This window comes from Gekko japonicus, unplaced genomic scaffold (genome assembly GCF_001447785.1).
Source record: "Gekko japonicus isolate JY-2015 unplaced genomic scaffold, Gekko_japonicus_V1.1 scaffold1268, whole genome shotgun sequence".
Lineage (NCBI taxonomy): Eukaryota > Metazoa > Chordata > Lepidosauria > Squamata > Gekkonidae > Gekko > Gekko japonicus.
Window position 1 is genome coordinate 157,961 of NW_015174311.1, and position 15,376 is coordinate 173,336.

The 15,376-nt window shown below is 44.8% G+C and overlaps 1 protein-coding gene across 2 annotated transcripts in view; it reads left to right on the forward strand.

Moving 5' to 3' along the window:
• The first annotated feature begins 682 nt into the window (after positions 1–682).
• The window catches only part of STEAP4 (STEAP4 metalloreductase), a 35,453-nt gene continuing 20,759 nt past the window's right edge, over positions 683–15,376 (forward strand). Inside the window, exon 1 of one of the 2 annotated variants that reach the window (XM_015424141.1) lies at positions 683–786. The gene's annotated coding sequence lies outside the window, so the exon portion shown is untranslated. Of the gene's footprint in view, positions 787–2,599; positions 2,660–15,376 lie in introns of those variants that run through there. The other variant, XM_015424140.1, reaches the window with a different exon arrangement.

Genomic DNA, 15,376 nt, shown 5'->3' on the forward strand with positions numbered 1-15,376 from the left:
GTGAGAAATCGGACATGCAGAGAGAGAAGCAGACAGCCATAGCAGAGGGGTGAGATGGAGCACTTGGTGGGATCTCTCCCCCCCCCACCCCCAGATTGTGTGGTTGGGATATGTTGCCCTGTAAGAATGCCTGTGTCCCTCTTTTTGTACATAAAATAAATACCTTCTGCATTGTAATACTTTCTCCTTCTATGGGAATCTGGCCCTGATGAGCATTCTCCCTGCTTGTTAGAAGTGCAGTGAGTGGAACAACAGCGGGAGTCACTCAGTGCAGTCAGCCAAAAACATTGGTGCTCCTCCAGAGTAATCACCTCCCATCTACACCACAGGTGGGGGCTGTTCCTGCCACTCCTGTTGCCACAGTTTCTTCACTGCTCTTATCTCTAAAGCAGATGAAGAACTTTGAGGCACAAAACTCAGCCAGGAAAACAACCAGGACCAGAGCAACTTGCAAGCATACAGCAGGCTGCAACTCAACAGTGTAAATAAAGAGAAAGCAACTACAACCAAACCTCACCCAACAAAACACCAGGGCAGGGATTTTCCCCAAGACTCTTGCCAGGAATGGGTACAGCTTTCCAAAATCCTCAAACTTCCTCCCTCCCCCTTCCTTTCCTGCCTCTCTTCTCCAGCTCATAAATGTCTGAGGGTGACTAAGGACTTCCCCACTCAGTTCCACACATCAGGAAGACTCTGCAGTTCCTCTATCCAGATGCTGCTGCAGCTGTAGCTGGACTCAAGAACTGAAGGGGGGGTGGAACCGCAGGAGAAGACTGGGTGTGAAAGGTAAGTCTCACAAGTGTTTGCTATGGTCCCTCACCCCCAGGCCTTTAATGGGTACACTGAATGGAATTGGTGGAAGAATTCTCAGCTAGTGCTTCTGCTTTGGGATTAGTGCCAGGTTCACTGTTTGCATTCACCTGTGCAAGAATGTGATGCAATGTCTAGGATAAGCTATTCACTCTGTCCTAGAAATGTAAAAAGGAGTTTCATTTCTCTCTCGCTCGCTTGCTCTCTTTCTCCCCCCCCCTCCATTGCTGACAATACAGAATGATTGCAGATGACAGATTAGGATATCAGGGCCAAATGTAAAAACATTATTTTTAAGACACAAATGAGAGCCATTGTAGTGCAGTGGTTAGAGTGCAGACTAGGCCCTGGGAAACCCAGGTCTGAATCCTCTCTGCCATGAAAACTTACGGGGTGACTGTGGGCCATCACAGACTCTCAGCTTAACCTACCTCACAGGGTTGTTGTGACTAGGAAAAAAGGAGGGGAGAATGAAAGCTGCTTTGGGTCCCCACTGGGGAGGAAAGTGGAGTATAAGTAACAAAACAAACAGATCACAGAATCACAGAGTTGGAAGGGGCCATACAGGCCATCTGGTCCAACCCCCTTCTCAATGCAGGATCAGCCTAGAGCATCCCTGACAAGTGTTTGTCCAGCCAGCTGCTGCTTAGAGACTGCCAGTGAGGGGAAGCTCACCAACTCCCTAGGCAGTTGATTCCACTGTTGCACAACTCTTACTGTCAAAAAGTTTTTCTTTTAATGTCCAGCCGGTACCTTCCTGCCCTTAATTTAAACCCATCCTTGCGAGTCCTGTCCTCTGCTGCCAACAGGAACAGCTCCCTGCCCTCCTGTATGTGACAGCCCTTCAAATACTTAGAGAGAGCAATGCATATAATATTTCTCCAATGGCCCTTTTAAGACTGAGAAAGCCACTTCCAGGCTCAAGCAGCTACAGAGTCCCTCAAAGCTGGGGGGGAACTGATGGGGGGCGGGATTTGGAGTAGGGAAACTGTGGTGGGGACAAAGTCAGCAGTCCTGTTTTTCCTTCATTTTACTTGTCAGGCAGCAGTTTTTCCATTCAAGAAAGTCTCTATTGGGATATTTGGGGCCCCAAACTCCAAAAGAACTGTTTGCTATCACAAGAAGCCACAGATAAATGCAGCCAACGAACAGGACTTTCCCGGACACATTCCATAGGCATTTTTCATGGATTTAACACAAGAACCTCCCACTTTAAATAAAGGTAAAAATTTTGCATATGATATGAGTGGGATCTATTCCTTTAGGAACAATAGACACCCCCTGCAGTGCTCTGTTTACTTTCCAGGCATCCTGATTGGATGCACAATTACTCTAAGCTGCTCGCCATTCTATAGGCAGGACGCTGCCAAATGAGTAGGCATCAGATGACAGCCTAAACTAGAACATCAGGTGCCATCCACTGGGGAGACTGGTCAGGTGAGCTAAGAAGCAGTACTTGACCAGTGCACAGGAGATGGGGAGAGGCAGCACTAGAAGGCAAGGGAGGCTGGGCCATCATCCCCATGGGGCTCCCTGGCCAGCCCACAACGCTGTGGTCCCAGCAGAGGTACAGCAGGGCATTGCTGGTTAGCCAGCAACTGCTTACCAGCAGAGCACAGACCCAGCTTTTCACTGCCTCCGACACCCTCTAGTAAGGACATGGATTCCTCCTCCGCAGACTGCCGCTCAGTTAACAGCAGGCAAGTACTTTCCCCTGCTCCTCTGCACTGGCTGAATCAGCTCATTTCAAGGGGAAGAGAGCAAACTGAGGTGGAAAAATGTAAACCCACATTTTCCAAGTTACAGTGAAGCTGCAGTGGTGCAAAAGGATCTCAGCTGATGCAATAGTGTGAGTGTTAATTCTTAAGTGTTTACTTGCCGTTTAGCACATCATTACTCTAGATATTACTTACGATTGTTGAAAGTCCTCTCCCTCCACTTGGATGTTTGCAAATCTTGTATCCCATGTATATCTATTGCTTTACTGGCAAAAAAACAAACAAAACCAACACCACTCTGAAATATGCAAGTATATTTTTCAAATTGTATTTTTAATGGTGCATTAAATTAGAAACTGTGACATTATTTTTAAGACAGAAAAAGCGAGACGACCTTTCCAAGGTCCTAAACTGAGTGATAGGGGTGATTTACAATAGTTTGAAATAATAATAACAAAGAAAGTATTCCAACTGCATACTAAAATATTTGCCGGCAGTTTCAGGCTTACAATCACTCACTCCGTGCACTAGGGAAGAAAAGTTAATAAATCTTAAGAGCACTTGACTAGAGACATTATTTCAAAACTACTTTATGATAGAACAGAGTGTTTTGAACATACCAGCTGTTTGTGCAGTGGGGTAGTTAAAACACTGGATGTTCCAAAATTTGTTTAAAGTTGCACAGAGTTTTTTCCTTTGTTTGTTGGGGGAGTGTGCGTGTGTGCGTGTGAAGTGTCCGCAGGTCACAGCTGACTTATGGTGACACCAGCAAGGGGCTTTCAAGGCAAGCAAGAAGCAGAGATGGTTTGCCATTGCCTTCCTCTGCAAAGTCGTCCCTGGAGGTCTCTTTTCCCAGTACTAACCTTGCTTATTTTCCGAGACTTGACGAGATCAGGCTGTACCATGTAGCCTTCTCTCCTTGTGGGGGCAAGGCCTACATTTAACCTCTCTTCCAATATGTATGTCTGATAGTTGTTCTTTTGTAAGAGAAAGCAGAAGAGGGACATTTTGGACTGAGTAGGTTTTACATTTTCATTTCTAATACAGGTAAAATTGGTTCCACTTCAAGCTTCATATATGAAAACATCCTTAAAACTACCCTTAAGGACATGAGAGCAGCCATGATGGAGTAGACTGATGATCTGTCTTGGTGTAAAAATGGCTTCATATGTACCATAAATGTGGTTCACAAATGGATCTTCTGCAGAAAAGGACCTGCAAGGACTAGCCCTTGGTCTCTGGCCCCGGGATGGGAATTCTAGTTCTGCAGCTTTGCAGATATCAGTCATTCGTTTGATCTTGATAAGGGTCCTACAGACTTCATTCCCTTTCCATAGTTATCATTGCAATGCCCAGCAGCTGGCTTTTCAGCAACATCTGGAAAGCCAGTGTCCAGTGCTAGCATCTTGGGGCCAAACCAGATGCATTGTCTGCCATGAGTTAGATTGGTTTCCCTGACCAACTTACAGACAGACGTTATAATGGGAAACTAACATTGCCAAGCACTCTGGGGCCTATTCTGCCTTGGGGCCTATTTGCCCCATTGTGAGACTTCACATGCCCTACCTGCAGCTGGTGTAGAGGGGAGCCCCAAGCCAAATCAGGCCCCAAATATTCATTCCTTGATGCAACATTGGATAAGTCAGGTCAGGGAAGTCTGGCCCAATTCATGGCAAACACCACATCTAGTTTGGCCCTTACTTTCACTGTGAATGAGTCTACTGTGGATTTGCAAAAACAGATATCAGTTCATTTACTGAGTTTTAGTCTATTGCTTTCTATCTACCTCAAAATCTCTCAGAAATATTTTTGTATTTGTTTCGTATCCCCTGTAGTTAATAACCTACTGGTTTAAACTCTAACATATGTTACACACACAGGGGACATTACACTTTTTGGGAAAGAACCATGGGATAATCAGTTGCAGGAAGATAGAAAATAGGATTTGTTTTTGAAAGGGAAAAAAGGTGTAGATAACTGTCAGAATAATTCAGCAATGAAACCAGCTCTCTGGGGCATCTGTGGAGTCTCTTCCGCTGATGTTTTCTTGGAAGAAATTGTTAAATAAGTAGGAAGAATTATTTTGTTATACTGGTTTCTGCCCTAATGCAGGGCGGTTAATTTTGATGTCACTTCCAAGAGAATCCTTAATTTTATTGTGGGAGTGTGGTTGCAATACATACAACAGACCTCCTCATAGGAACATTGTCCCTTATGAGCATCCCATGTTCTGTTACTCAGGGCTGAGTCATGCTTGTGACTCACACAAGTCACAATTAATGTGCATCTGCAAAGTGTCAGGGGGGGAAAGCCCCTTTATTCCTTGGTATCTGGGCCAGGTGTGGACCAGCGAGGGTCCGGCCTCACTGGGCAAGAGACACAGACAGCAGCTTACACTAAAGTCTACTTTATTGGTCCTTCAACTAGACAATGCAGAAAGGAAAGAAACTTTTGCTCAGAGGAGATAACAAGACAGTGTACACCTATATCAGAGATCTCTGGGTTTTCCAACGGAAAGGCCCAAACAGCCTGGTCAGAAAGGCAGCCCCTACCCATTAATTTTACCACCTTTTATTCATTTTTGTTGCTATGCATAACTAAGGTGGGTATCAATAAAGAATGCCATACATGTGACAATATGCCGATCCTGTCCCCTAAAAGCATCAGAAACTATTCTCAACCTTGATTATCGGGGCAGGTCAAGCATCTCTGAATAACAGGAGACATGCATGACCTTAATCTATGGAAGTTTAGACTTTATGGGACACCCTATCACCAACAATGAAAACATTCCTCAAGGCTCCACCAAGCCCGATATCAGAGTTACAATGCAGGAAAATAGCCATTCATTGCAAAGCCTCCTGGAATAGAACCAAAGCCTTTCCAGGCTAATGTCTTGGCCTCTCCGCTCTGAGGCACATAATAGGAAAGACAGAAATTCTCTGGTCTCCACTGAACCCCAAAATTCTGCCACACAAAGAAATACCACAAGTGTACCTTTTATGGTCATGCAAAAAAAGGGAACCTGCCAAAATTGCCTCCTCTGCACAACTTTTGAAGTCCCACGAGCCCTGTCCCTCTTTGCATCCTAGGTGAATAAATATTGAGTGATAATTTACAATAAGTCCATAACATATGTGACCAAGGTACCTGGGTATGTGCTCACAAACACTGGCCAGCCTCTCTTTGTGCCACTCTCCTCCCTTAATCCCTCTGCTCTTTGCTCTCTGGGAAGAGGCAGGTCTATTTCTATAAAATATGGAAAAGGTTAACAACAGTGAGAGGCAAGTCTATGTTCCTTGACTTATCCAGATCTCAGTTAACACACACACACTCACACACTCCTTTTCCTTGGAATCCTCTGAATATCCTAGATGGCCCCAGGGAGAGAGCACACGTGAGGTCTCGAGAGAGAGGCAGAGATATTTCTCCCTTGTGCTGCATCAGAAAAAGCTGACCCAGGTTCTCCTGTGCTGGACTACTTATGGAGAAGGTAAAGAAAAGCAAGAGACTATTCCAGATGCTTCTGAATTTTTCCAAACCACAGCAAAGGAGAGAAGACCCCTCCTCCCCCAAAGCCCTCTCTCTGGCTTGGAGAGAGAGAGGTGGGGAATGTCTTCCTGAGGTATGGAGAAAGTAAGAAACAGACTGAGATTCCTCTCCTTCTAAGTATGAATAATAGTCCTGTATTAAACATGATGCTAGCAAGGCAAAAGAACTTGTACCCAGCATATAACTCATATGGATCTGCTTCCTGTGCAAAGCCACTATTCATCCTTAGGGCCAAAAGACACATTACATGTGACACAAGCTGGGTCAGGGGTGCCTGACCCTCAGTCACACTTTCATGTAGGAGCCAATATTTTAAAACTTCTCCATCACTTTGCATGGCTCCAAACCCTGTAAGGAGAGAGGGAAGGAGAGACTTCAGGCTTCCCTCCCATGTCATTTTTGTCAGCGGAAATGTCCCTGGGGTGGCTGTTTGTCCCTTCCTTGGGCTCCATGTGTTCTGGGATGGACATGTAGAGCCCAAGGAAGGGGCAAACAGCCCCCTGCATCCATTTCTACTCATGAAAAGGGCACAGAAGGAAAGCCTGAAGCCCTCTCCCCCATTTAGAACCATGAGAAGTAGAGAGGTTTTTAAAGGTTAGTCCCCACATGAAAGCATGACTGAGAGTTGGGCTTCCATGACCTGACTAATGTCCTACGTAACATGTAATTTGGCCCTTAGTTAGCACACCAAGGAGCTGTAGCCTGTGTGTTGCGTGCTAAGCATATGTAGTTGCTTTGGCCAGTTTAAATGAGATAACAGGGGCATGTAAAGTTGCATGGGTAAACTCTTTTGCCTCACCAGCCTTACATTCAGATCAGGCCTGCCTAAACAGTCCATGCAGAGGGCTTTAGAGACAGGCAGAGTCTGACTTCAGCTGCATGAAGGTTTAGGATTAAATAAGAATCAACAAAATGAGAGTTCTGCTGTTTCATAGCACATCCAAACCACAGTGCAGTGGGAAGTTTATGGGGCAGAATGCACGATGCTGCTAAGCATTCTTCTCACAGGTAGCCTGAGGTCCTTTTCTCTACAAAGCAGGCACAATTAGATCTGTTGATGCCTGTTCAAAAGTGCATCACAAAAAGGGCTTTGTCTTCTATATATCACTAATTAATTCATGACAAACAGAGCCTGTGCTGCAGTCACAACTCACCACTAAGGAGGACGTGAAAGTCCCTGGGTCATTAGCACTACTTTGTGCATGGAGAGTCTATCAGCCTGGGCTCTTAATATGTGAATGCCGTCCAAAATGGAATCATGGAGGTGGAAGTTTGTTTTAATCCACCTTTTGCCTCTATAGATTCAGGTGTCTGTTTTAATTAGCCATAGACAAGAATCACCCTGACCTGGTTAGCCCAGGCTAGCATGATCTCATCAGATCTCAGAAGCTAAACAGGATTGGCGCTGGTCAGTATGTAGATGGGAGACCTCCAAGGAATACCAGGGTCACTATGCAGAGGCAGGCAATGGCAAACCACCTCTGAATGTCTCTTGCCTTGAAAACCCTTCAGGGTCTCCATAAGCCGGCCGCAACTTGATGGGCAAAAAAAGAGGAAGATAAAAAATCCACAGCTTCCATCTCCATACAATGAATCCCCTTTGTGCTCTTTCCTCTCTGCTTCTTGCTTAAGGACCAAGTGTTCTTTGTCCTCCCTGCCGTTTGTAGAAATTCTCGTTACCCAGGTGCAACCTCTCGCTGACTGACGACTTCGGGAGATAAGCCCCGTTGTTTGTTAATCATCCCAGCTCCAGTCAGAGAGCCAAGCCCACTCTCATTGTCAGATGGTGGCAGGAGATGCCTTTGATCTCCAAGCACAAGAGGCTTCATTTATACCGAGGCCTTAAGAGCTGTGTAGAGGTAGTTGCACGAAGAAGCCAGACATTCATTTCCAGAAATGACGAAGCAGGTAAAGAAAAGGCCTTGCTTTGTCTGTGCCAGAAGCACCTGCTGCCCTGCCAAGGAATGGAAAGGGGTTTCTGGCATCTCTAGATCTTCTGAGCCATCAGTGTGGGGGGGGGAACACATTTAGGCTGCGTGAAAGTAAGCCCCATGGAATGACATGGGATTTACTGCTGAACAGATATGCTCAGGATAGAACAGGCATGTTCTCTTTATCTTAAGGAGTAATACAGTTTAACTTCCGAAAAGAGTTAGAGAGACCATTGCCAGCCTACACTCGAGCATTTAAAAATACTGCAACGATTTCTGTGTGCTGAGAGGCCTTCATCACAATACCACCACTTTGTTCTAGAAATGAGCCTTATTTTTAAGATGAAACCAACAAAGGGGCTGTTAATTTCATAGTCAGCAGAGGCTGTGCATTTCAACAGGAGACAGCAGGGCAGCTATACTTGAAAACATAACTCTTGTGAAAGCAAAAGTGTGTCAGACTAATTCAAGCACAACTGTGCTGCCTTCTCCATTATCCGGCAGGTTTTGTCCCCATTTAAAAGGGCCGAAGTCATTATTCCCTTGGCTTTCTGCTAAACCAGTGAGCCGGTGTGGCGCCATGCAAGAATATCAAGTGGGTGTGACTTTGAAAATGTTAAATCATGCAACTGTTAGTTCCAGGACACAGATTTTAAGCCCTTTCTACTTAGTATTGAGGGATGTTGAGCAAGATCCAAGTACAGTAGTACCTCAAAGATCAACAAGATTTCAAGGATATAAGCGTTTGAGAGTGCGATCACACATACTAAGTAATCCACTTTCGATGCACTTTCCAATTGAACTGGCAAAATCCAGTTGGAAAGTGCCTTGAAGTTGGATTATTTAGTGTGTGTGATCACAGCCATAGAGCCGAAGCTCCCTTTGTCCGATGTATCTGACAGGCCCCTTCATAACTGACGAAGGGAGATTTGACTCCCAAAAGTTTATATCCTGGAAATCTCGTTGATCTCTAATGTGCTTGTGGACTTGAGCCTTGCCCTTCAACTGCAGACTAACACAGCCACCCACCTGAAACTACTAAAGGTGTTGTAGATGTAATGTTAGCGTCCTCCTAACTGTAGCTAAGAGATCAGGGGCATGCTCTGAATTCAAACTCTCCTTCACCCACCAGAATCCCCTCCCTTCTCTATTAGTAATAACTATAGTTCAGCATTATGTCTGCACTGAAGCTGTCCTTGGTTCCAAAACCTGGTTTAAAGGCTAACCATGGCAGATATGAGGGCAAATGTATGTACAATAACTAATGCTAATGACCTGACCTGAATAGCCCAGGAAAGCCCAATCTCACCAGATCTGAGAAGCTAAGCAGGGCCGACCCTGGCAAGTACTTGGATGGGAGACCTCCACGGAATACCAGGGCCAGGACGCAGAGGCAGGCAGTGGCAAGCCACCTCTCTGAAACATCCGCGTCCCACTAGGGGTTGCCAGAAGTCAGCCATGACTTCCAGGCACACACACATACAGACACACAAACACAAAATACAAAAAAAAAATTAATGGTAACTAGGGATAGGGGAATAATTATGGAAGTTTAGCGGCACCATAAAGACTAACAAAAGGATCTCAGCATAAGCTTTCATCAGTCAGATCTCACTTCTTCAGATGCATATGAAGTATACAGACATTTTACAGACACTTTTGTAACCCGAAGTTACAGGGGAGGAGGAAGAAATGAAGTTGTAGCAAAGAGAGATTGTGCGGTGGATCATTTTGAGTCTCAGTGATGGATGTGGCTGTTACACACAATGGGTTTGCGTTTCTGGCTTCTCATGGGGTGCAGTCAGAGGTCATTTCGGGGGGAACGCGGGGGAACGCAGTTCCCCCGGGTGAGGGTTGGGGGCGGGGCACACGATGAAGCCCCGCCCCCTGCTTCCGGCCGCCCCGCTTCCAGCCCTCATTCAGCCAGGAGGAGGCAGGAGAAGAGGGAGGGTAAGTTGCTCCCCCCCCGCCTCTCCCCACCCCTGCCTGCCTGGGGCCAGGGAGGGCCTTGGCAAAAAAAAAGACAGAAAATTGCCGGGGTGGGGAAAAAAAGTCTAATCAAGGGAGGTACAGTTGGCACATGACCCACCCACCCCCAAAAAAGTCATGAATGGTTGCTGGGCTTCCACCTAGAATTTCCCTGCATACAATTGGGGGGGGGGGTTTACAGATTCCTTCTCCTGAAGCAGCCCCAAATGCCCCCCCCAGTGCTGTTCCTTCAGGACAGGGAACCCAAAGAATAGTCTGGAGAAATCAGAGATTCCTCAGGAGGGAGGAATTGATGCAAAATCAGCACTCCTTTGGTGCCCATGGAAATTCTAGGCAGGACCCAAGCCGATGAGAGAAAGGTAGACTTTGCAGAGAGGGGAGGGGGAAGAAAGCACACCCCTCAGCAGCACATGTCTCCCAACCACGGCCAGGAGATGGCTAATATTACAGCCGCGATTTGGCCCAAGACTGAATGTGCTGCTTGAAGAACTTTTTAGCTGCTCTCCTACTGTTGGTGTGTCAGCAAGAAAAACACAAAAAGGCAGTTCTAAAGACACTTGTATCAGGTTTCTAAATCCTGTGGTGGCCATACAGGAAGGATGATATATAACTGCATGTCAAACTTCCCGCACATTACAAGGCACATGCGATTCTGATCTGAGTCTGACTCTCAGCTTGTGCTTTTTTTTTTTTTTTGGCTTCTTCTACCCCCTGCATGAGTTCTTCTGTCCAAGGGAGAAATATTTGTTTTGAGATGCCTGGCGTCAGGTGGCGCCCAGAGCTTTGAACTGCCTTGTTGCAGAGACTTTATCAGCAACAGCTGGCAACAATGGCCCATTGCAACATCAGGGAAATTACTGCTCGCACAGGATTTGTTGAGCCACAGCATGCCATAAAAGCTTTTTTATTTTCTGTGCAGAAATGAAGCAGACTCCCTGGAGACTTCACGCTAGAGGGGATGATTTGGACCGAGCTCCAGTTTTAACCAGTGCTGGACAAGCCCAGCCAGAGTCCTGACCAAAACTGCTCCCAGTTGGGGTGGGGGAGGGGACAGAGAAGAGGAGAAGAGTTACGGGTTATAAATATCCAAAAACTATAAAACTGACCGATTGACCAGCACATTGAGTTAATAAACACAATTCAGAATCTTATATTTTGAAAATCTTATTTTTTAAAAAAACCTCAAGCTGCTGTGTAAGTAAAAATTCTAGACTTGCAACTCAAGGAAGAGAAAGTGGTGTGCCCAGGAAACATTTTTAGCTGCTCTCCTACTGTTTGTAGAAAACATTTGAAAATATTAGTACCTGAACAGTGACATGAAGCCAAATGCAATGAGAATGCTGGCCCAGATACTCCGTTTATTGCTCGAATCCAATTGTGCATGTATGTAGCAACCACAGCTGTGTATGCACAGCACTATGAGACAATTGGTAGTCATGGTAATATGATGTTCCACAGGAAGGGAAGAGTGGGAGGACGACATCCCTTCCCAGTCCTTCCTCTTGTCCTCAACAGCTGGGCAGTGTTCTCTCCAACTCTCTGACAGGGACCATGTGCAGCCAGATCAAGTGCAGCACCACACACATCCACACAGTCCCTATACATGTTCAGCAGCTTGCCCACTCGCTAGACTAGAACATAGGTAAAGGTAAAGGTAAAGGTTGCAGCAGCTTGCCCACTCGCTAGACTGGAACATAGGTAAAGGTAAAGGTTTCCCTTACTTGAAAGCCAGTCGAATCCGACTCTAGGGTTGCGGTGCTCATCTCCATTTCAAAGCCAAAGAGCCAGCGCTGCCCGAAGACGTTTCCGTGGTCATGTGGCCAGCATGACTAAACACCAAGGTGCACGGAACGCTGTTACCTTCCCACCAAAGTGGTACCTATTTATCTACTTGCAATTTCTTGCTTTCGAACTGCTAGGTTGGCAGGACCTGGAACTAGAGACGGGAGCTCACTCCGTCATGTGGCACACTCAGGTCTCGAACTGCTGAACTACTGACCTTCCACAGCCTGCAGTTCAGCGTCTTAACCACTTGAGCCACTGCAGCTCTGCTGGACTGGAACATATATAAGCACAGTTCTGTTTACGGATTATAAACTTCAGCACACCCTAAATTTTTTACCTTTGCCTTTTTCACTCTTGTGCAATGAAGAATGCTGATATAATCACGATCAAAGGACAACCTATCCAGCAACTGGATCACCACATTCATGCAAAGGTCCTTGCAAACCTATATTCAAATCATGTTGCTATTAACATTTATGCACATGTAAATAAAGTACGGAGCTACGGTGGCCAGGAAAGGTCTCAGCGGGCAGCACCATGCTGGGGACCTCTGCTCTATTATCTATCCTCAGGTTTAAGCAAGGTCCTCCATCACAGAACAAAATGGTTGGTAGGACAATAGTTTCTTTTCATGCAACTGGTTTGCATGTAAAAATGTTCAAGTTATGCACAACTATACTTCAGAAACAGAATGGAAAGGGAAATTGCTGAATTACCAGTTATTACAACACTTGGAACAGAAACCTCCCCAGGACTCAACAGGGATATTGGTTTTTTATCTCATTACATATGCTAACTCATTCAGTCCTCACATATGTATTCTGAACAAGAAGGACTATACATGCTCTGCATTTTACTGTATTTTAGTGGATTTCTTTTTCAGAATAGTATATTAGAATACTGTATGTATGCAAGGGATATTAGGATATCTGCTGACATAACAGCATTTTTTGGGGAGGGGGAGGTAGTATTAAGTGCCCTCCATGCTTGACAGGAGAGAATGAAGATTCCCAGGCACTTCCCATAATTAGGAAAGACACCTTTAGACATTTATCTGCTAGTCTGATATATTCATTGCTTTACAACCTTAACTTGTTATTTAGTGTCACTTTGCATATCTTGATCATCATCATCAAGTTGCATGTTAATTTGCTGTTCATTCTCTGGCTATAAGTTTAAACCTTGCCTGCCATTCTAACGTATTTGATAAAGTGTGCCTGCACACGAAAGCTCATACCTTGAATAAACCTTTGTTGGTCTTAAAGGTGCCACTGGACTTTAAATTTGTTGTATAGCTGCTACTAACTTTTTAAAATGCACCTGGCTAGACTGATGGCAGCATTTCACAGGGTCTGGACCCTCAGTCCTCCTGATGAGGAGCCCTCTGTGTTGGAGAAACTTGCACACTCTCACAGGAAGAGAAGTCGATCCAAGATACCCTCATTCCTTGTTTTGTATCACTTACAAGCCAGCAGCACACATTCCTGGAGTCGAGGGTATATCTGTTTTCTCCCCATCAGTCTTTTGTACTTAAAGCTCTGCTCCACCTCTGAAACTTCTGGCATTTTATGGACTCTTTTCTAATTCACTGTGCACTTGACTGGACCGGATTAACGGTTGATACTTTTAAACTCTGAACAGCTCAACAGCCCTGAAAATGCAAAGGAAATGACTCAACTTTTAAGCCCGGTCTTATGTATTTATGGGAACAGGTTGAGGTGGCAAGATTTGCAGCTCTCTCAGTACTTTATGATTTAGACAACATTAAGCACATCTTTTTAGGCCTCTGCTTCAGGCGTCTGCAGGAGCTCCGGGCAGCTTTAGTGTTCTCCTGATAAAAGGCGGAGATGTGAGGAGCAGAATAACCGTGCATTCTCCATGGGAGGATTTATCACCTCTAACAATTCGTTTTATCTGCTGTGTCAAAACTCACAGCTCAAGCCCTTTGGCTGAAAGTATCTGCCCATGAAAAAGAACCTCATTTCCTTAAAAAAGAAACTACAGTGATAATTTATTGCATTAAAGCCCTGGATATTTTTTTTCATTTTTCATATTTGTTTGTGATTTTCTGTGAGGGCTCCATAATAGAACATCGGTCCAGTTCATAATACGCTAATTTCCCCCCTTCTTTTTAGCTAGATAAATATCTCCCTGATATAGGGATACTGAGGGGGAAGAAAGCAGATTATAAATGAGGTATGAACAAGGAAAAGATAAATTGGTGGAGTTTTTTTAAAAAATTCAGTCCAAACAATAGTTTTAAAAGGCTGTTTATTTTCACACCTAGGGACCCAAAGAACTGAACAGGTATTTGGGAAAGTAATAATTCTCTACATAAACAAGACTCAGTCAGATGCACCTGATAAGGCCTTCTAGCAATGTACTTTTCGTGTACGAGACAGAATAAGGCATGTATATGTTGCTCTCTTTTCCTTCCATTTATGACCTCCTTTGTATTCTGAAAGTTGTCAGAAATGTCACTTGCATTTCTTTGCCTTTTCACTGCAGGAGCTAAAAGTTCTCTAGGTCACAATAAATGCCAGATCTTACCACATGGCTCTGCATTTACCAGTGTTTATAACAAAGAAGAGAAAAATGATGAGGGGCAAAGAGTCACATAATAGACACACATTAGGAATGTGAAAAGGGCCTAAGTGCACAAAGAGTCTCTCCCATGAGCAACAGGGAAATTACAAGGGAAATGATGCTGCCAGTACTGCTACTGCAGCCAATGTTTGGTCGTGCACATACATGCCTTAATAAACATTTCATAAAACACAACACTCACGAGGCATCACTTGAGATATTAGACTGCAGTGTCTGTGAAAGCGAACATCAGTGTTCATTCTTCAAAGCAAATCTCACATGCAAAATAAATTGCATCCTTCTTCCTTCACTGGACAAAGCTGGTGGTCGAGCCTAAAACGTACAGTCGACTTCCAAATATGCATACAAAAGTTCATGTTGATACCTCAGTCTTCAAAAGAGATATTAGGAGGGCTCCAGTGTCTCCCTTCTACTGAGAGAGGAGTCCTTCTTTTCCCCCAAAGGAAGCAGTTTCCTCCTGCCAAAGGAAGGGTTTCAAGAGATCAAGCTCACTGAGTTAGGAAAACCCTAGACAAAAAGCAAAAAAGAGTGGCAAACCAGACAGGTTTTATGGGACATGCTAAACTCTCCTTAAAATCATATGCAAGATTTTCACACTTTCTGCAGTTTTCTCCTTCCTGATTGCAGCATCTCCCCCCAAATTTTAAATATTAATATTTTTAATTTTCACATGTATTGCTCAAAGTGACTCTCAGAAAGATCCCTGGAGAGGGTCTCCAAGGCCACACAGAGCCATCACCAAAAAGGTCCTGTTGCTGATTGCGACTGCTTCACCTCCAGTGACAGGGACACACCTTTTCACACAAGACCACTTTCTCCATTTAGTATTGTCACTGCAGGCAAATCAAGATGTTTTGTAATGAATGAGTTGTCTGTACTGCTACTTAAAGCCTTAACCTACGCAGGATGAAATCCACATCTGTGAAATCAGCTGAAAGTGTCCCTGCTTTTACTTACTAACAGACTGATGTGATCAAGACTTGG